At 60.7% G+C, this 21,680-nt stretch overlaps 1 protein-coding gene across 1 annotated transcript in view; it reads left to right on the top strand.

Annotated features, from left to right (window-relative positions):
- LGR6 (leucine rich repeat containing G protein-coupled receptor 6) overlaps positions 1-21,680 on the top strand; it is an 82,674-nt gene that overhangs the window by 31,472 nt on the left and 29,522 nt on the right. The gene's annotated exons all lie outside the window — the stretch shown is intronic.

Raw genomic sequence — 21,680 nt, 5'->3', positions numbered from 1 at the left:
GGGGCCCAGGGCAGTGGGCTTGGCAGGTCTCTTGGGATCTAATGCACAGCCAGGCTTGGGGCCACGCGACGATCCTGGTGACCCAGAGCGTGTTTCCTTCGTCGGCAGCCCTGGCCTCACACGGGGCTCGTGAGTCGTGCAGAGGCTCAAGCTCGGCTCTAGACCGAGGGGGTCAGACTCTGCCTTTTAACAAGACCCCGCACCGTCCCAGCTGTGAGTGCGCCACTGAAGTCTGGGACTCCATGCTCTTCGGTCAGGAGCTCCTGGGACCTGCCTTCTCTCCCAACCCCAGTCCTGGTGAGCCGCCATTGTTACTGGCTCCCTGTCCCCCATCCCTTGGCCCTACAGACTTTCCTTGCAAAATCATCAAGCCTTGACGCCTGTCCTCCCTGCCGTCCCCTGCACGCGTGGGGTGGGATGTGAGGTTGCGACATTTGGTTGTGGACCTGCCTAGAGCTGAGATGTGCCAGATGACCCTGGGAGATGCAGCTGGAGACACAGAGGTTAGACTTCAGGAAGAACTTTCCAGCTGCCTTTAACCACAGGGAGGGAAAGGTCAGAGTGGCTTCGGAAGGGCCCAGTCACACTCCCCTTGTCTGGCCCGGGGGGTCTCCCACTCTGCTCCCCTCTTGATGTTTTCTGGGAGCTCACAACCTCTTTTCAGAATCCTGTCCCATCAAAGCCTGAGAGTGCCAGAGGGAGGTGAGGGGTGGCTCAGACCCCAGCCAGGAAGAGGTGGATAGCACTGTGTGCTAGTCACCGGCCCTCCCCCAGCGCAGCCCCGCCCGCCCTCCCCAGCCCGCAGCCCTCCGTGGTCGGGGGCGGGGAGGTGGGTCTATTTTGAGTCTGAGTCATTGTCCACCTGCTTCTGAGCCTTTGGAGCCCAGGTGGCTGCCAGCCACTCGTCGGCGTGTGGGAACGTGCATACCAGCTGGAAGACGCGGTGAGCGCCCAGCTCCTGCTCTGCCCACCGCAGAGGCTGAGGGGGGCCAGGAGGAGGCATGGGCACCTGGCCCAGGGAGGGAAGGGCATCCTCTCGATGTCACCAGAGAAGGAGCCGGCCTGCAGATGCTTTTCCGCTGTTTCCTGAGAGGGCGGTGTCCTTGCGCATCTCTGTGACCTCTTTGGCTAGATGACCCTGAGGTCACTTGTTCTGGAATGACCTCTGACCCCTGCACTCTCACCAAAGGGGCTCCCGCTGCCCTGACCCCAGCACCCAACTCTGCCACCAGCCTCCCCTGAAATAAGCCATTCCTGCTCCAGCGAGGCCTGGGCTGAAGCGCTCTGTGGACGCTAGGCAGGGGTGAGTCTCGAGGGGCCTGGCAGCCTCGGAGAGGGTCAGGGGCCGTCTCTCCCTGAGAGGAAGGGAGGTCAAGCATCCCTTCCTTGGGAGAATCCTTCCTCTGGAGGCTTCATGGGGAATCCCGCCCTGATGCCCTGAGCAAGGGGATCACAGCACTGTGTGGGGCCAAGGTCCCAGGGAAGAGACTAGGGGGAGGGGGTAAGGGAGGGGGAGGAGGCGGGAGCTGGGGGAGGGGCAGGGGTGCAGGTAGGAGCAGGGGCGTGGACTACGGGGAGGGGGCACGGGCAGGGGCGTCTCTGGGCATCCCCAGGGCCCAGCATCAGCCCAGGGCCCTCAGGTCTCTCGGAGGCCTGCCCCAGGCCCTCCAGGTGCTCACTGTGTCAGGCCGCGCTCCTGGGCCCTCACGGCAGTTCTTACCGAGGCCTGGGCCTCCCCTCCGTCCAGAAGGCCCTTCCCAGGCCCCCTCTCGGGATCGCGCGCGCGGCTGCCCGTGAAGCGCTGTCTCTGTCTCGGGCCCCAGGCCCACCCCGCCCCTGCACACGGAGCTCCCTCTGGCCCTCCTGCCAGCGCCTCGACTCGGTCCCCTCCGCAGCCTCCCCCGGCCTCATCCCTCCTGAGCCCTCACCTGCAGCCTGAGCCCTCACCTGCAGCCGGGGCTGCCGCGTGAGCTGCCGTGGGAGTCTCCCTTGGGGGGCCGAGCCAGCCTGCGGTGAAGGTTCACCAGCTCCTCACAGCCTGTCTGTCTGCTGACCTGGGCCTGGGGACCAACAGTGAAACCCTCCCACCGAACCTCTGAGACGGGAGCCAGGGGCCGCGGGGAGCGGGAGCCGGGGGCTGCGGGGAGCGGGAGCTGGGGGCTGCGGGGAGCGGGAGCTGGGGGCCGCGGGGAGCCGGCTGCTCTACCCACTCTGATTCCTGCCGTTTTCTGGGCAGAGTGGGTCAGCGGTGCGGTGAGGGCAGGTCCAGTGCCCCTGACGCTGGGTAGCTCCACTTCTCAATAAGAAGCCACAGACCTCAGGGCCAGCCAGCCAAGCTTTCCTGGGAGTTGCACCTGCTCTCAGGCCGTGAGCCCACCCGGCTCGCCATCCATCCAGCTGGGCTGCACAGCCCATTGTGCCCCTCGCCCCCCACGCCAGTACCCTTCTGCCTCCAGGCCTCGGCTTGAGCTGTCCTCGGGATCTGGTGCTTTTCCTTCTTGCCAGGCTTTGCCTCTCTACTGAGTCGATGCAGCACACTTCCTCCAGGAAGTCCTCCTAGATTTCCATCCGACTCTGAGTCTCTGAGTACACGAAGTACCAGAACCAGACACCCTCGGTTCTCACAGGCTGGCAGGAGGGAGGCCCTAGCCGGAGCAGAGCAGGGAGGGACCGGGTGGAGCTCTGTTGTCTGCCCTGCTGGCCTGGAGCCTGCCCGCTGCTGCCGGGCTGGAGGACACTGCCGCCTGCGTTCACTCAGCTGACAGGTTGAGGTGGGTTAGGGTTAGGTCCATTTGGGATGCTGAGTGGTGGACTTCAGGCCAGCCTGGAGAGCTCTGAGAAAGGGCTCCACGCGATCCCAGGCAGACGGGACCCGTCATGGTCCATCTCTCCCTGGTGTGACCTGACCGGCATCCTGGATCTGACTGTCCCAGCCGCTCCGAGTCCGGGAGTCAGAGCCAGAAGGGCAGGGAGGCGCATGGGGCGTGGCCGGTGGTCACTCACCTCCCTGTGGTCAAGGCCTCACCTCACACATCTGACGACTGGGGCGGGTGGGACTCCCGGAGGTGCTCCTTTCAGCTGTGAGGGGATGTGTGAGTCCAGCCTCTCTGTCTGAAGTTGCTGCTGCTTGCCTGTGTAAGCCAGCCCTGCCTCTTTTGAGGTGAGAGTTATCTGTGCCTCCTGAGCCTTGGTGCTGTGAGCTGTGAGCTGGGGGCGGTGGGGTGGCTGCCCTGAAGGTCCCTGCGATGCTCTGTGCTCACACAGGCGGCGCTGGGACGAGGGCTATTGTCGGGCTCACCTGCGGCTTCAGCTTTGCGGCAGAACCCGGCGGCATCTCCCTGAGTGGCTGGGCACCCCTTTCCCTCCACGGCCCTCAGCACCCCCCCCAGCAGGCGGTGAGCTGCCAGCTTCAGGACGTCACAGCAGGACAGGCTGGGACCTGCAGGTCTGTGCAGGCCTGAGTTTCAGAGTTGGGGCCCTGAATCCGTGCTCACCAGAAGTCCAGCTCCTTCTCTCTCCTGTGTGGGGACGGAGTTTGACCGCTAGTTTCTTTTCTTTTGTTTTTTTTGTAAATTTATTTTCAAAGGGCAAAACAGCTGGGGAATTTACATAAGAGTCCAACAGAGTGTCACTGAGGAGGTCAGCCCTGTGGCCAAGATGGGACCTCACATCCAGACGCTCCCAGGACCGCCCGTCCTCTCCTGCGGAGGCCAGGGCTGGCCCCTCGCTCAAGCACACCCCTCCTGCCGGCAGCGCCGCCTGCAGCTCCCTGCGCTTGCACACACGTCACTTGTGCTTCCACCATGTCTGACTCTTTGTGGCCCCGTGAACTGTAGCCCGCCAGGCTTCTTTGTCCCGGGATTTTCCAGGCAGGAATACTGGAGAGGGTTCATTCCCTTCTCCAGGGGATCTTCCCAACCCAGGGATGAAACCTGTGTCCCTTATGTCTCCTGCGTTGGCGGGCGGGTTCTTTAAGCTAACGCCACCTGGGAAATGGACGTGTTAACTTTCCATGTCTGGACCAGGACTTTCAAACCCAAATCCACCCTCCACAGCCACAGTCATCTTTACTTGGTCCAAACAAAGGTCTCCATGAAACAGGAATTTACTGGGCGCTTCACTGGGTCTGTCTTGTCACGGTTTCCAGACAACACGGTCCTCGGCTCCGTCCAACATTAGAGGAGGTGTAGCTGGGCTGGCGGCTCAGCCGTGAATCTACCTGGAGCCGAGAGCAGGGACCTGAAAGAAACTGGCCAAACATGAGCTGCCTCGAAATAAATGCCGACGGTGTTAGGGTTTAGAGGACCCCCAGCGTCTGATGCTAACTGTGGCTCTTAGGAGGATGGGGTGTTGGTGATACCACCCTGCTCGTAGGCACAGGTAACTGGAATACCAGTGCAGTCGAGTCTTCTTCATAGTTCGCGGGGTCGTCGGGTCACAGGGCTGCTGGTGCCAGGGCCTGGCAGCTGGCTTCTGCAAGGCCTGGGACCTCTTGGCTGGAAGAGCAGCAAAGCTCCGTGAGAAGCACCCCACTGGGCTGAGCCGGGAGAGTGAGAGGTGAAGAGTGGAGAGGAAAGGACCGCCCTGCTGGGAGGGGAGGGGCTGTGACCTGGGTGTGCTCAGGCATATCTGTCTCTGCGACCCCACGGACTATAGCCCGCCAGGCTCCTCTGTCCATGGGGATTCCCCAGGCAAGAATACTGAGTGGGTTGCCATGCCCTCCTCCAGGGGATCTTCCCGACCCAGCAATCGAACCAGGGTCTCCCGTACTGCAGGCAGATCCTTCACCGTCTGAGCCATTAGGGAAGGCCAAGAATACTGGAGTGGGTAGCCTATCCCTTCTCCAGGGGATCTTTCCAACCCAGGAATTGAATCAGGATCTCATGCATTGCAGGCGGCTTCTGTACCAGCTGAGCCACCAGCCCCAGGGGCTGGATTTGAAGGCAGTCTTCGCTCAGCCTAGTGGGCAGCCTGGAGGAGGCTGGTCTGCAGGGAGGGCCGGCCCTTTCGTGAGGCCAGGCAGGACGGCGCGGGAGGGGGCCCAGAGAGTGCGGCCTCTCCACTCACCCCCAGGCCTCCCCTCCCCACACCCGCCCCCTGTGTGCACCATCCCCAGCTGAGTGCTCCAGAGCCTGGGCCTTAATTATATCCTGACGCACTTTGTTCTTTAAAAATAAGTTTTTGTTCTGATTCATTGTAGAAAATTTAGAAAATAGAGAGTATATGAATAAAATGGAAAGCACCCACAATTCTACCAGCCAGACCCAGCGCTTCTTAACGTGCCTCTCTCTCTCTGAACTCTCGCGCTTTTAAGCTCGCCCTTCCTTTGTGATGTGTTGAATCTTTACAAATTGTGTTGGGGCCTGGTTTAGGGTTCCTTCAAGACTGTAGCACTGGCGTAATCATTTTAGCTTTAAGTACTTTAAAAATTTGAGATATAATTGATATGGCATGAGTTGCTCTTTAAAAGTAGAGACCTGAGTGGCTGCTTGTTTTTTTTTAGCACGTTTACAAACTTGTGCAGACCATTAACGTCTCTGATTTCAGCGTATTCTCGTCTCCCTGTCCTGGTTGGCTCTCACTCCCCACAACACGTGGCCCCTGAAGGCATTAATGTACATGCTCTCTGCATTTGCCTATTGTGGACATTTCACATAAATGCAATCATACAAAATGGAGCGTTTTGCGTTTGGCGTCTTTCGCTTTGCATGTTGTCAAGATTCAACCATGTGGGTGTCCATTAGTCTGTCAATTCAGTTCAGTTCAGTCACTCAGTCATGTCTGACTCTGTGACCCCATGGACTGCAGCACACCAGACTTCCCTGTCCATCACCAACTCCCGGAGATGGTGCCATCCAGCCATCTCATCCTCTCTCGTCCCCTTCTCTTCCTGCCTTCAGTCTTTCCCAGCATCAGGGTCTTTTCCAATGAGTCAGTTCTTCGCATGAGGTGGCCAAAGTACTGGAGTTTCAGCTTCAACATCAGTCCTTCCGATGAACACCCAGGACTGATCTCCTTTAGGATGGACTGGTTGGATCTCCCTGAAGTCCAAGGAACTCTCAAGAGTCTTCTCCAGCACCACAGTTCAAAAGCATCAATTCTTTGGTGCTCAGCTTTCTTTATGGTCCAACTCTCACATCCATACATGACTACTGGAAAAACCATAGCCTTGACTAGACGGGCCTTTGTCGGCAAAGCGATGTCTCTGCTCTTTAAAATGCTGTGCAGGTTGGTCTTAGCTTTTCTGTCAGTACTTCTTTCCTTTTTTAAGAAAGTCTCCATTTCTCTGGCTGCACTAGGTTTTAGCTGCTGCCCTTGGGACCCCAGGCCTCTGCTCCTCTTGGTGGCTGAATGACATTCCACTGTGGGTTAGCCCAGGTCTGGTTGCCTGTTGCCAGCTGGTAGACACTGGGCTGTCTTCACTGTTTGGTGATTGTGGATAATCCTGGTGTGAACACTTGTGCAGCTGTGTTTTCAGTCTCTCGAGTGTGCAGCCAGGAGTGAAGCTGCCGGGCCGCGTGGTGACCATGTGGACAGCCGTGTGCAGACCCGCTAAGCCGTGCCCCACGGCAGGCACAGCGCTCGCCGTGCCCCGCGGCGCCTCTGTCCGCTTCCACACTTGCTGCCGTCTGCGTTACAGTTTCCTCCTGGGTGTGGCGTGGCGTCTTGTGGTTTTGATTTACACGCCCTTGTGACTAGTGGAATGGAGCCTCTTCTTACGTGCTTCCTGGTTGCCTTGTTTGGAGAAGTCTCTGTTCAGAGGCTTTGACCATTTAGAAACCTGGGTTGTCTTTTTCTATTGTTATTTATAATAGTATTTTCAGTATTCTAGACACTAGTATCTTATCGGATGTGCAGTTTGCAAATATTTTTCCCAGTCTGTGGCTTGTCTTTTCATTTTCTTGATACTGTCCTTTGAAGAACAAAACTTAATTTCTATGAAGTCCGATTTTTCTGCGTTTTGTTTTCGTACTTTGGCGTTTTATGTAAGAAGCTACTGCCTAATCCAAGGTCAGGGAGATTTCTGTCTCCCTCTGGTAGCTTTATAGTTTTGAGTGTTTGATCTGTTTTAAGTCCATTTTTGTATGTGGTGTGAGGTGGAGGTTCCGTTTCATTCTTTTCCTCGCAGATGGTGAGTTCTTTTAGCAAACTGTTTCATCACACCAAAGGCTGTTCTTTTCCCTATTAAACTGTCTTCCGTTTAGTTCAGTTCAGTCGCTCAGTCGTGTCCGACTCTTTGTGACCTATGGGCTGCAGCACAGCATCCTGTTGACAATTAGTCGCCCACGAGTGTGTGAGTGCTTGGGCTTCCCAGGCCGCGCTAGTGGTAAGAATCCACCGCCAGTTCAGGAGACGGAGGAGACGCAGCTTCGATCCCTGGGTGGGGAAGATCCCCCGGAGAAGGAAGTGGCAACCCACTCCAGTGTTCTTGCCTGGAGAATCCCAGGGACGGGGGAGCCTGGAGGGCTACAGTCCACGGGGTCGCACAGAGTCAGACGCGACTGAAGTGGCTTAGCAGCAGCACGCACGCGTGAGGGCATTTCTGGATTCTCAGTCCCACTCCTTTGGCCTGCCTGCCCTTACGCCGGGACCATCCAGCCGCGACGGCTGCGCTCATGCCATAAGGTTTGAAATCGGGGAGCGTGAGTCCTCCAACCTTGTTCCTCGTTGTCATGATTCTTTTGACTTTTCTGCCTCCCTTGCATTTCTCGATGCAGTTTTAGGATCTGTGTCAATTTCTGCAAAAAACAGAGAGAGGACACTGGGAGTTTTGATCGGGTCCTGTCGAATCTACAGGTCAGTTTGCGGAGTGTTGCCATCTTAAAAATCCATGGATATGAGATGTCTTTCCGTCTATTTAGATAGCCTTTAATTTCTTTCAACAATGTTTTATGGTTTTCAAAGTATAGACTTTGCACTTTTTGTTGAATGTGTTCCTAAATATTCGTGTGGATGTTATTGTAAATTGAATTGGTTTCTTTTTTATTGAAATACACAGTGCTGTATTAGTTTCTGGTGTACAGCAAAGTGGTTCCGTTATACAAGTATGTGCACACACATATATATTTCTCGTAATAGATTATTGTAAGACACTGAGTATAGTTCCCTGCGCTATAAGTCCGTCTTCTTACTTCATGAATATGTCTGTCTGTTTAATAGATACTGGTGTGTACATACCCACTCCAGTGTTCTTGCCTGGAAAATCCCATGGGCGGAGGAGCCTGGTGGGCCGCCGTCTATGGGGTCGCACAGAGTCGGACTCGACTGAAGCAACTCAGCAGCGTGCCCGGGAGTGGGATTGCAGGGCCACATGGTAGCGCGGTTTTTAGTTTTCTGAGGAGCCTCCATGCTGGTTTCCAAAGTGGCTGCACCAATTTACAGTGTAAGAGGGTGTCCTTTTCTCCACACCCTCTCCTGCGTTTATTATTTGTAGACTTTTTGATGACAGCCGTTCAGACTGGTGTGAGGTGATATCTCATTGTAGTTTTGCTTTGCACTTCTCTAATAATCAGCAGAGTTGGGCATCTCTTCATGTCCTGTTAGCCATCTGTGTGTCTTCTTTGGAGAACTCCCTGCCCACTTTTTGTTTGGGTTGTCTTTTTGTTGTTACAGAGCTGTACGAGCTGTTCGTTTATTTTGGAAACTAAATGCTTGTCAGCCCACTTTGCGAAGTCTCTCCTCGTCTGTAAGCTCCTTTTTGCCTTGCTTGCGGTCTCCTTTGCTGTGCAGTGTCGCGGATTTGAGACCCCGTTTGTCTATCTTTGCTTTTATTTCTATTGCCTTGAGAGACGGCCTAAGAAGACGCTGGTCCAGTGCGTGTCAGAGAAGCTTTGCCAGCGTTCTCTGCTAGGAGCTTTTGGTGTCATGTCTTATATTTAAGTCTTTAAGTCATTTTGAGTTTATTTTTGTGTGTTCTCGCTTCATTGACCTACATGTTGCGTCCAGCTTTTGCAACAACACTCACTGAAGGTGACTTGTTTTCTTAATTTCATCTTTGGATTGTTCATTGCAAGTGTGTAGAAGTACAGTTGGATTTGGGTATTGATCTTGTATCATGCACTTTTGCTGCACTTATTTATAAGCTCCAGTAGTTTTTTAATGAGGTATTTTAATGTCTGGGGTTTTTGGTCTGTTTTGGTGTTTTAATGTTTGGGGTGTTTGGTTTGGGTTTTTTTTTTGGTATTTTAATGTTTGGGGTGTTTGGTTTGCTTTTTGGTATTTTAATGTTTGGGGTGTTTGGTTTGCTCTTTGGTATTTTAACGTTTGGGGTTTTGGTCTGTTTGTGTTGGTATTTTAATGTTTGGGGTGTTTGGTTTGCTTTTTGGTATTTTAACGTTTGGGGTTTTGGTCTGTTTGTGTTGGTATTTTAATGTTTGGGGTGTTTGGTTTGCTTTTTGGTATTTTAACGTTTGGGGTTTTGGTCTGTTTGTGTTGGTATTTTAATGTTTGGGGTGTTTGGTTTGCTTTTTGGTGTTGTAATGTCTGACGGGGAAAGCCCCAGTCCACGTTTCTGTTACGCTTTGCTTGTCTATTTATTTTATAACATGGACGTGAAAGTCTTAGTTGCTCAGCTGTGTCTGAGTCTCTGTGACCCTAGCGCTACCACCTGTCAGGCTTCTTTTTCTGCGGCAAGAATGGTCTCTCCCTTCTCCAGGCAAGAATGGTGGAGTGGGGAGCCATTCCCTTCTCCAGGGGAGTCTTCCTGGTCCAGCGACCAAGCCCGGGTCTCCTGCGCTGCAGGCAGAGTCGCTACTGTCTGAGCCTCGAGGGAAGCCATCATAACAGGGACCTGAGCTTTAATTTGTGAAGATGCACGGAACCCCGGCCCCCAGATCCCACGCCGTCTGTTTTCTGATCCCTTACGTAGTTGAGAATATGTTTTTGTGGCTTCACAGATACTTGTCAAGCTCTCTGAAAATAAAATTCATGGATCATTTTTTCTTAGGGTGCTGTCAGGGTAGCTCTATTTTTCCCTGGCATGTGGTTGCCAGGAAATTCAGAGATGGCCCTCATTGTTTTGTTCCCTAGAGAAGAGCATGCGTCTTCTTTATGAACGCTTACAAGAGTTTCTCCGTTTATCGTCTTTATAGAGTTTAGCCAGAATGTGCCCAGGTGTGAATCGCTTTTCCGTCAGTTTGTCTGAAACCCAGTAGACATTTGTAAAGTACATTTTTTGCAGCTTCAACAGATTTCAGAAATTAGAGCTGTGCGCTTGTGCTCCAGTCATTTGCACGCGCCCCTCGCAGCTTCCCTGCCCGCCCAGCTCCACTTGCATCGATTTCTCTTTGAAATCCACCTTTATTTCTCGCGGTCTGCGCTGCTGCCCCTCTGCGTCTGCCTGGCCGCCCCCGTGCGTGTTTGCCCCTGTCTCACCGACGCCGTCATTCCTTGTACCTTATTGAGGATGCTGATGAACCACCTGGTGCTTATTCCCGTTCAAGGAATAAATTATGTTTAGAGATTGCATCTTTTCCTGGGTTTCGGGATGCTATTATCATGTTCATGTTCTTCAGAATTTTTTAAAAAAGTTGTCGCTTTAAAGTTTTTCCTTCTCTTTTTAATGATCTTGTTTAAACGTGTATCATGAGCTTTACCGTCCTCGTGTAGTCAGATGTGCGTGTGGGGCATGAAGCGCTTCACAGCCCTGGGTCAGCATCCCCACCGTCAGTCCCAGGCCTCCTTCCATCCTGCAGAACTGAAACTCCGCCCCCGCTGAGCCCTCGGGAGCCCTGACCGCAGCGCCCGGCCCCCACCCTCCCCCTTCCGCGCTGTGAGTCTGGGTCTAGGGAGCTCGCTTAAGCGGGATCGCAGCTTGTCTCCTGAGTCTGGCTTATTTCACGCGGCACCCCGCACTCGAGGTGCAGGCCGTGGGCGCCGCTCCTCGCGGGGGCGGAGGCGGGCACAGCCGGCCGCTGGGCTCGCCCGTCGCTGCCGCCCTCGGTGATTGGTTGCTCTCCTCCAGCCCGAGCACGTGTCGGATTCCGGTCGCGTGTTGCTTCTGGTCGGGGTCTGAGCTTTCATTTCTTCTGTGTCTTCATCAGTGTTTTAGTGGGAAGGTGGCTGCACTTTGCTGTTTTAGCTGAACTTGCTTGACTATTTGACCTGTTTCTGGGGCCAGAGGAGAGGCCTCAGCTGAGTGGGGCCCGAGAAGACGCTGCGCGCGGGGGGCCGGCCTCGGGGGGAGGCGCCGCGGCCCCTGCGGGAGAGCGGGGCGGCCCCTGCGGGAGAGCGGGGGCGGCGTGTCCCCATGGAGGGCAGGACGCGCCCTCCCGGGAAGCCGGCGCGGGAGGCTCACTCCGCGGAGGCGCCCTTGAAGCCCCCGCCTCGGGGTCCGCAGGGGCCGGGGACGCCGGAGGTTCCGGGGACGCGGGCAGCGCGCAGGGGCCTGAGGCCGGCCCGGCGGGCTGCGTCGCAGGGGACAGGGCCAGGGGGCGGGACACGGGGCGACCCGAGGCCTAGGCAGGGGAAGACCAGCCCGCGCGCGGGGGGCGCCGAGTCTGCCTGAGCGGACGGACGCATGGACGGACGTGGACGGGCCGACAGACAGGGGTCGGTGGGGGCGCGGGAAGCGGGGCTGGGAGGAGCGGATGGGCAGCGCGCAGCTGCGAGCTGCCGGCTGTCACCCTGGTCCGCGGGAGTCGGGGGCCTGCGCCAGGGACGCCCAGCCGGTGGCCTCCTCCCGCGCCCCCGGGCGCCCTCTGCTCGCTCGCTGCCACACAGTCCGCCCGGCTGCCCAGGACCCTGCGTGTTGCTCGTGTTCCGTGAACTCTGACGACACTGCCCGCTCCCGGGGGCGGGGCCGAGGAGACCCCGGACGCCCCTTCCTCCCCCGGCCCCCGCAGGGTCCCGAGGGGCCGCAGGCCCGGCTAACGGCCCTCTGAAAGCCAGCGTGTCCTCTGGGCCTGGGACGGTTGCCTTTCACGGTCCCACCCCGGATTCCGGGATTGTCACCCACAAAGCTGGCCTTCTGCCCGGATCTTCAGGTCTGTGTCTTCAGGAGAAGCTGGGAGAGGCTGCCAGGCTCCTCCCCGCCTCCGCCTGGAGGGTGGGTAATCATCTTTACACACTGCTGCGATTAAACACACGAAATGGCCCGGAGGCGCGCTCAGGTGTCCCCTTTGATGTACACAAAGGAAGCGCTCTCCGCTCCTGGGCTTCTGGCCCATCCGTCACTCTCCGGGGAGGAGGGCAGGGTGGCGGGGCCTTCTCAGAGCCTGGAGGGCAGGCGGCGATTGGCTCCATCTTAATAGTCTCGCTTTGATCTGCCGGAGGTTGCGGCGAGGGGAAGGATCTTACTGACGACACCGCTTTCTTCCGACAGACGACAGACTCAGGCCTTCCTGCGTAGGGCGAGGCCGGGAGTGGTGTCCCCACCCCCTCTGGTGGGTGGTGACCGCACAGCCCCTCTGGTGGGTGGGGACCCCACCCTCCCTGTTGGGTGACCCCACACCCCCTCTGTTGGGTGGGGACCCCACACCCCCTCTGTTGGGTGGGGACCCCACACCCCCTCTGTTGGGTGGGGACCCCACACCCCCTCTGTTGGGTGGGGACCCCACAGCCCCTCTGGTGGGTGGTGACCGCACAGCCCGTCTGTTGGGGGACCCCACCCCCTCTGTTGGGTGGTGACCCCACACCCCCTCTTTTGGATGTGGCCCCACCCTCTCTGTTGGGTGACCCCACACCCCCTGTGTTGGGTGGAGACCCCACAGCCCCTCTGTTGGGTGGAGACCCCACAGCCCCTCTGTTGGGGGGGGACACAGATGGAATAAGAATCCCTTTCCTGCAGCCCCCCACTCCCACCCACCCCTGCAGCAAAGTGTGACTCTGAATTTTTGGGGGCCTAGCCATCAGTGTCCACTCTACCCCCGACTCTTCCATCACCTTGGGGCACTTCCCCTTGGGGTGCTGGTCCCAGCCCATTGGACTCAGCAGTGGACACCGTGGGACCCCAGCTCTTCCTAGACGTTGTCTGCAGCTGATTCCCAAGGGACCAGGGCGGGAGGGCAGGGGCCCTGGGTCCCACGCCAACTGCCTTCTCCGGCTCTGCCCTTTGTGCACTCTTGACCTTGACCGTCTCTGAGCCCTCTCCTCCTGGGTTACAGGGTCCCTCTCAGCTCTCACTCCATGAAGGTCTCTTCATGGCACACCATCCTATGAACAGTGCTGGACGCACCCCAAACCCCACCAGCGCAAACCAAAGCCATGCAGATTGAAGGCCCCTCGACGAGTTTCAGGGAGAGCACGCACTGGTGCCCCAGCGGCCTTTGCGTTAATCAGGGAGAAGCGTGGTAATGGCCCAGGGCCCAGCGCTGACCTGAGCCTGCCTTCGACACTTAGGCACGCTGAGCGTCTTCTCTGGAGCCCTGTCCTTTTGGCCAAAGGTCCCTGCGTTCCAAGCCTGTGTCCCTGTCCCAGAAGTTTCTCTCAGAAAGCTGTCTTCTCCACTAATCTAAAGGCTGCCAAGTAGTGTATATCTGGATTTCTAAAGTCGCCACGGGCAGCTCCCGTACCGGCTGCCTCCCTGGTGGCTCAGTGGTAAGAGTCCACCTGCCCGTGCAGGAGACGTGGGCTCAGCCCCTGGGTGGGAAGATCCCTTGGGGAAGGATGGCAACCCACTCCAGTACTCTTGCCTGGGAAATCCCATGGACAGAGGAGCCTGGTGGGCTGCAGTCCTCGGGGTCGCAAAGACTTGGACATGACTGAGCGACTGAGCGTGCATAACGTCCATAGGGCTGCTGCCCTGACCGGCAAATTCAGTCACCCCGAAACACGCGTAGGCCGCAGCAGAGGGTGGCCGCCCAGAGCGTCTGCAGGAGGCTGCACGTGTGCTCAGCCAGGCCTGTCCTGGCTCAGAGGGCACAACCAGGAGCCGTGTCTGCAGAAGGCCCGGCCTCCCCTCTCTGGCCTGCCCCCGGGCCCAGGGGCTCTTTTCCGCACACTCCTGCCCCCGAGCCCCGCTCCCCAGGGCACGCAACCCCTCTGGGCCGTGTGGACACAGCCTGGCACGCGCTCCCCAGGGCACGCACCCCCTCTGGGCCGCGTGGACACAGCCTGGCACGCGCACACCACGGCAGCACCTGCTGCTTCTTCAGCTTCATGCCTCCAGCGGGGAGCCCCTTGGGACGGGCACTGATGTGTCCTGCACAAATGCGGCTGGGTTCTTAGAGCTGGTTGCTGCCAGGCGCGTGTGTCAATCCAGGTGAACTCAGTGTAGAGACAGTTCCTCAGGCGCAGCGGCCTCCCCACAGCTGGTGGAGGGTCCTGGGGGCCAGGGGCCGTGGCTTCTGCCGTGCTGTCTCAGGCCCAGAGGCGTCCACCCGCCCCCGGTGCAGGAGAGGGCCTAGGAGCCCTTTGCCACCCTGCCCTCGGTGCTGGCTTGGAGGAGGGGCTCAGAGGGCACCCCGGGAACAGTCTCGGGTCCCCTCCCCTGGACTTGAGGCTCAGTGGCTATTCCCAGGGCAGACGTGCAGCCGCAGCCCTAGGGCCCCCACGGGACTGGCCTCTGCGGCCCTGCCTGTCCTGGTCAGGGGCGCCGGCCAGTTCACAGGAAGCTCTGCTCCAAGCAGCCTGGCAGCACTCGGCCTGTACGGCTGCCGCGGCATCTGCTCTGTGCAGCTGGGGTGGGGAGGGGCCTGGCTGGGGGGTTGACATGCAGCCACATGCAGCGTGCATGCGGGCAGTGTGTGTGGGGCAGTGTGTGTGTCTGTGTGTGCAGCACATCTGGGGCAGTGTGTGTGTACAGTGTGTCTGGGGCAGTGTGTGTGTGTGCAGTGTGGGGCCGTGTGTGTGTGTGTGTACAGTGTGTCTGGGGCAGTGTGTGTGTGCACTGTGTTTGGGGCAGTGTGTGTCTGTGTGCGCGGGCAGTGTGTTTGGGGCAGTGTGTGTGTGCAGTGTGTTTGGGGCCGTGTGTGTGTGTGTGTGTGTGTGTAGTGTGTCTGGGGCCGTGTGTGTGTGTGTGTGTGCAGTGTGTTTGGGGCCCTGCATGTGTGTGTATACAGTGTGTCTGGGGCAGTGTGTGTGTGTGTGTGTGTGTACAGTGTGTCTGGGGCCGTGTGTGTGTGTGTGTGTGTGTGTGTATAGTGTGTCTGGGGCCGTGTGTGTGTGTGTGTGCAGTGTGTTTGGGGCTGTGCATGTGTGTGTATACAGTGTGTCTGGGGCAGTGTGTGTGTGTGTGTGTACAGTGTGTCTGGGGCCGTGTGTGTGTGTGTGTAGTGTGTCTGGGGCCGTGTGTGTGTGTGTGCAGTGTGTTTGGGGCCGTGCATGTGTGTGCATACAGTGTGTCTGGGACCGTGTGTGTGTGTGTCTGTGTGTGCAGTGTGTCTGGGGCAGTGTGTGTGTGTGTGTGTGTGTGCAGTGTGTCTGGGGCCGTGTGTGTGTGTGTCGTGTGTCTGGGGCCGTGTGTGTGTGTGTGCAGTGTGTTTGGGGCCGTGCATGTGTGTGTATACAGTGTGTCTGGGACCGTGTGTGTGTGTGTCTGTGTGTGCAGTGTGTCTGGGGCAGTGTGTGTGTGTGTCTGTGTGTGCAGTGTGTTTGGGGCCGTGTGTGTGTGTGTGTGTATGCAGTGTGTCTGGGGCCGTGTGTGTGTGTGTGTGTGTGTGCGTGCAGTGTGTGGGGCCCTGCTGGGGGCCTCAGGAAGCGCTCGCTGCTCCTCGGTCGCCCGCCTGTGTCCCCTGACTGTGGCCTCTGCCCCTCAGGAGCCTTCTCTTCGGGGCCCCTTAGCTTGTGCACTGGGGCCCCACCTTCTCTGCCTTCACCCCTGCCCTCCCGAGTCGCTGGGGACCCACTGCCTCCCCCTCAGGCCCTTCTCTCACCCCCCCCAGGCTTAGCCCAGGCACCCGACCCCCTTGCTGCCTCGGGCTTGCTCCTCCCGCCCTCCTCCAGCACTGCCCCTCAGGACACCCCTCCCCTGGGAACCAGCTCAGCTGTCACCTCCTCTGTGAGGCCTTCCTGGGTTTCCCGTGGGCGGAGGGCAGGCCCCAGCTGCAGAGCATTTCCCACATACTTGATTAAGTCTCAGCCGTGGGTTTGGAGCCACAGACTCCTTGCTGCAGGCGAGGAGGCAGGCACGACAGCCCTCCAGGGATCTGGGTGGGTGTTCAGAAGGAAGGCGCGTGTGAAAGGCTGGCCCGCCTGGCGAGGAGCCCGCACGGGAGTCGATGGCCGAGGTCTTTGTATTGCTGACTGAAGGACAGTCCAGGAGCTTCTCCAGAGACGGGCTGTGTGCAGCTCATGCTGGGGGCCGGCGCCGCGCCCGGGCTGGCCTGGCACTCAGAGCCTGCAAGCCCTCAGTGGGGCCACCAGGCTGCGTTTAATCCAGCCTGACTGAGCTGAGGGCTAAGGGGAGATACTCAGTGACTGAACAGAGATGAGGGGCCTTTGTGGGGCCCGGTGCTTAGTTGGGGCACACCAGTGGCTTTGTGGGAGCCGAGTGAGAGCAGAGAAGCCTTTGGGGGCAGGGCGTGGGGAGGGGGTCAGTGTGCAGGGGCACCTCGGCGTGAGCTGGCCCTGTCTGCTTGGCCCCAAGTGGGCCAGCCCTCCTCCCAAGCCTGCCCCCCAGGAGCAATGCGCCCTCCTCCCAAGCCCGCCCCCCTGGGAGCTGCGCACCCTCCTCCCAAGCCCGCTCCCTCCACCCCCACCCTGGGAGCTGCGCACCCTCCTCCCAAGCCCACCCCCCTGGGAGCCGCGCACCCTTCTCCCAAGCCCGCCCGCACCCCCCCCCACCCCGGGAGCCGGGTGCCCTCCTCCCAAGCCTGCTCCCCCCACCCCCACCCCGGAAGCCAAGTGCCCTCCTCCCAAGCCTCCCTTCCCCCGCCCCCTCCCCCCAGGAGCAATGCGCCCTCCTCCCAAGCCCGTCCCCCCGGAAGGTGTGCGCCCTCCTGCAGAGGCTGGTGCTGCCAGCAGAGCTGATGAGGGCAGCCCGGGCACATCCTCACCGCCTGGCCGGTGCCAGCCTGTCCCCAAGCCTCCACCTTCCCTGTGGCCCGACCCCAGCACCCACCCCTGCCAACGCTGCCTCAGGCACAGGGTCACTGCTCTGAAGCGGCTGCTTTCTTTCCCCACCGTGAGGACCTCCCCCAGCACCTCCCTGCCCTGCCCTCCCTTCCTTGGCAAGGCCTCTGTAGGCCCCATGTGCCGTGGGTGTGGGGCTGGGCCTAGGGGCCTCCAGAGAAGAGGCTGCCCTTGGTGTGGCTGCAGGCGGGGGTCAGCAGTCTGGTGCCCGGGAAGGGGCCCCGTGCTTAGGGCTTCCTGCCCCCTGAGTCAGGATGGCCACGGGGCGGAGGGTTTCTGGTTCAGGGAGCAGGACACTCGCGGGCGTCCCGCCCAGTGGCTCCCCGCGGCCACCCAGACTCTCAGGGCTCCCCGCCCACCTGCCCTTCGGTGCGCGCGGCTGGAGGGCTGCCTGCAGGGAGGGGGCGGCTGCCCACAGGGGCTCCTCTGTGGGAGGGGCGGGGCAGGCCCAGGAAGGGACCCTCCAGGCTGGCCCGCCCGGGCGCTGCTCAGGGCGAGGGGCAGCCCCGGGGGAGCCCTGGCGGCTGGAGGAGAGGCTGGCTGCTCTCTGAGGGCCGCTGGCTTCAGCCAGTGCCTGCTCCTGCCCTGCCGCCCTGCGTCCTCTCCTCCACATGCCTGACTTGGGGTGGGAAAGGCCCCGCGCCCCGAGCAGCGTGGACTGGGGCCTGCCCTGCCGCCCTCTGCCCTCCGCCCTCCCTGGGTCCTGCTGGCCTGCGCTCAGAGCTCGGGGAGCAGGCAGCGGGCCCCAGCCTTTTGAATGGGCCCCTGGTGACGGGCATGGCAGCTGGTGGCCCTCTAGGACTCCCGATCTGTCCCTCTGGCCTTGGCTCTGACGGAGACCTGGTGGAATATAGGGAGGGTCAGAGAAGGAGAGTCCAGAGGGTCTGTGGGGTCAGTCTCGGGCCCTGTGGGCTGCAGGGACTCTGGTTTCCAGGGTGCTGTGACCCCTGGGCTCAGAGGTGCCTTCTGGGAGGGAGCCAGGCTGTGGAGAGGCTCTGAGTGTGAGTCCAGCCCGGCTGCTGACCCACTTGGGGCAGCCCTCTCTCCTCCTCTAGGCTCCGGGCCCCTTGGGCACGGGGGGCAAGGCTGGCGGCTCCTTCAGCTCCGAGGGAGCAGGACCCAAGTCTCCACCTGCTCTTCTGGGGGCTGTGGGTGAGTCAGGTCGAGGACAGCCACCTGGAGCCTGGCCCCCAACCTCCTCGCCTGCCCTGGCTCCTGGCTGGGGTCTTCCTGAAGGCGGTCTTTGTCCTCACGGCCAAAACCACCAGAGGGTCTGCAGCTGCCAGATGCCCCGCCCCTCCCTGGGGTCCCCTGCCCCTCCCCGGGGTCCCCCGCCCCTCCTTGAAGTCCCTCTGGATGTCCTCCTTGTTGGAAGGAAGGGGTGCTGGGGGAGCCTCTGAGCTGTGCTCTGTGTGTGAAGTGAAGTGAGAGTCACTCAGTCATGTCCGAATCTTTGTGACCCCGTGGACTGTACAGTCCATGGAATTCTCCAGGCCAGAATGCTGGAGTGGGTGGACGCTCCCTTCTCCAGGGGATCTTCCCAACCGAGGGATCGAACCCAGGTCTCCCGCATTGCAGGTGGATTCTTTACCAGGTGAGCCACAAGGGAAGCCCAAGAATACTGGAGTGGGCAGCCGTTCCCTTCTCCAGCAGATCTTCCTGGCCCAGGAACTGAACGGGGGTCTCCTGCACTGCAGGCGGATTCTTTACCAGCGGAGCCACAGGGACGCCCCCACCCCCCCCACCCCCCGCCCCCCCACCCCACCGCCCCCCCCACCCCACCGCCCTCCCCGCCCTCCCCGCCCCCAGTCAGGGAAACGCTTTGTGTGCATTTCACCTGAAAACAGCGTCTCAGGCGGGCAGTGGCCAAACTAGTCAGCTGAGGAGACCCGCCCAGAGGTTGGGCGGGGGATGTGTGCCTGGATGTGTCTGCTCACGGGACCCCAGGGGACACCTGCCGTGTAAAATGCACACACTGCGTGGGACCTATGTGCTCTAAGAAGTTATCCCCACTGGCTGGGCCCAGGGCAAGGGCTTGTAAGTGGGAGCAGTGACATCTCAGGGTCCTGGTTGTCACGGAGGGGGTGCGTCTCCGCCCTGGGGGCCCAGACGTCCTTGTGAGGCGGGGCCTGAGAGCCAAGCTCCAGCCCACTCGGCCACCTCCGTCCCGCAGTCGCTGGACCTTTGGGTTTGACCTGAGCCGTCTGAGGTCTGTGCCCACTTCTGGCCCACTCTGGCCCTGTGTCCTGCCTGCGGCCCTCGCCCGTAACACCTCGCCCTTCTGTCCCGGTCTACGTCCCACCTTTCCTTAAGGCCTTTGGTGTGGGCTGTGATCTGGGGGGACTCGGGACTCCGCTCCCTGCGCAGTCTCTGGGAAAGCTGGGGCGAAGGTGCCGCCCCCCGGGATCTCCCCAGGGCGGGAGGGGTCTCTGGATGGGAGCGAGGTGGGGGAGGGTCCCCACAGTGTGGAATGAACATCTGAGCGAGTCACCGGTGCACACACACCCCAGGAAGGGCTGCCCGGGTCCCCAGGCTGGGGGGCCGCTCCCCTGCTGTCTGTGAGCCGTGTAGCCTGGAGGTGTGAGGGATTCTCCCTGGAGGGCGGCCTGGAGCCCTGGGCCTGGGGTGACGGGTGTGCGGACCCCAGAGCAGAGCCCCAGGCCTGGCCACACACGGAGCACAGGAGGAGGCGCCTGGCTCGCTGTTCAGGCTCTCCTCCTGCCGGCGGCCCTCCCGCCTACTGAGCGTCAGCAGACACGGCTGCGCTCAGCACTCGGTGGATGACCTGCGGTCGTGCTGGAATTCAGGCTCTGACTCGCCGGTCTGGGACGGGGCCTCAGACTCTGCCTTTGCGCCGAGGTCCCAGGCAGTGCTGAGCTGACGATCCACGGACCACCTGCCAGAGGAAGGTCTGAGGCACCCAGCGATGCCCTGGAGGGGATGGTGGAGCAGGCGTGGCCAGCCCCGACCGGGCGGTGGGCTCTGTGCCAGCGAGCCTCGACCGGGCGGCGGGCTCTGTGCAGCCAGCCTCCTCGACCGGGCGGCGGGCTCTGTGCCAGCCAGCCTCCTCGACCGGGCGGCGGGCTCTGTGCCAGCCAGCCTCCTCGACCGGGCGGCGGGCTCTGTGCGGCGGGCTCTGTGCCAGCCAGCCTCCTCGACCGGGCGGCGGGCTCTGTGCCAGCGAGCCTCGACCGGGCGGCGGGCTCTGTGCCAGCCAGCCTCGACCGGGCGGCGGGCTCTCTGTCAGCCAGCCTCGACCGGGCGGCGGGCTCTGTGTCAGCCTCCTCGACCGGGCGGCGGGCTCTGTGCCAGCGAGCCTCGACCGGGCGGCGGGCTCTGTGCCGGCCAGCCTCGACCGGGCGGCAGGCTCTGTGTCGGCCAGCCTCCTCGACCTGGTGGTGGGCTCTGTGCCAGCCAGCCTCCTCGACCGGGCGGCCGGCTCTGTGTCAGCCTCCTCGACCGGGTGGCGGGCTCTGTGCAGCCAGCCTCCTCGACTGGGCGGCGGGCTCTGTGCCAGCCAGCCTCCTCGACTGGGCAGCAGGCTCTGTGTGAGAGCGGGAGGCGGCAGGGGGTGGGGTGAGGAGCCAGGGCCGGGGAGCGCGTGCTGCGTGCCCGGCGACCTGCACAGTGGTTAGAGGTGTGCCCCGTGGAGCCGCTGCCAGGCTGGAAGCCCAGCTGCGCCGCTTACTGGGTGTGTGACGGGGCCACACGTGGCTTTTCTTCTTTGGGGAATGTGAACCTCACAGGTGAGGATTAGACGGCCTGATGCGTACAACGCCCCCGGGACTCAGGGGGCACACTCTTGGTACCCTGGGCCCTGAACGCTGGCAGGGAGGAGGTGAGGCCACGTGGGGCCGCTGATGCTGATCCCACGGGCCTGCTCTGCAAGGGTCTGTGATGGACCCTGCGGTGGGGCGAGGCGAAGGGCACGTCCGTGTGGGGCTGATCAAGGCTCCGGAACTGCCGGGTGACAGTCCTGTGCCAGGGAGCCTGCAATGCTGGCCCCTTGGTGGTGCAGGGCCATCCCAGGGCAGGGCAGCAGGGGCGCCTCAGGAGGGGACCCTGCAGGGACCCGACCCTGCAGAGGTCGAGCTCCCCCTCGAGCTCCCAGGACGTGCCCACGCCCGCTGCTGGGTGAGGGGCTTGTGCAGAGCGCCTGTCCCTTTGCTGACACGTCCCCCTCTGGAACGGCCCCTCCCCAGCAGCAGACTCCTGGCTGCGGCCTTCTTCACGTGAAGCCCTTCCTGGGTGAGGCCCATCGGACGGAGCCGATGCTCGTCCAGCCCTTTCCCACCTGCCTGTGCATGGAGACAGGCCCCCTCGGGCCTTCTGAGCCAGGCATCCTGGGCGGGGTCTTAGAATTTTCTTCCACCTGTGGCCCCCCCTGGTCAGTAGCCACAGTCGGACCATAGGGGCCTGAGGACAGTGACCAGAGAGGGACAGGCCCTCACCGAAGGGCTTGTGGCCGTCGGGTCAGGTGTGACGTGTGTGGAGGTCTCTGCCGCTGCAGGCTTCAGGGCCTGGCTCGGTCGGTTTGCCCTCCCATCCAAGGCTCTGGGGTCGGCCTGTTCACCCACAGCCCCCTGCTGGCTGGCCTGGCATTTCTCCCAGGGATGGGGAGGATACTGGTGAGCAGCTCAGAGCAGATGGAGCCCTGCCGGCCACCTGCA

Source organism: Capricornis sumatraensis, chromosome 14 (genome assembly GCF_032405125.1).
Source record: "Capricornis sumatraensis isolate serow.1 chromosome 14, serow.2, whole genome shotgun sequence".
Classification (NCBI taxonomy): Eukaryota; Metazoa; Chordata; class Mammalia; order Artiodactyla; family Bovidae; genus Capricornis; species Capricornis sumatraensis.
This window is presented reverse-complemented; position numbering and strand designations above follow the sequence as displayed.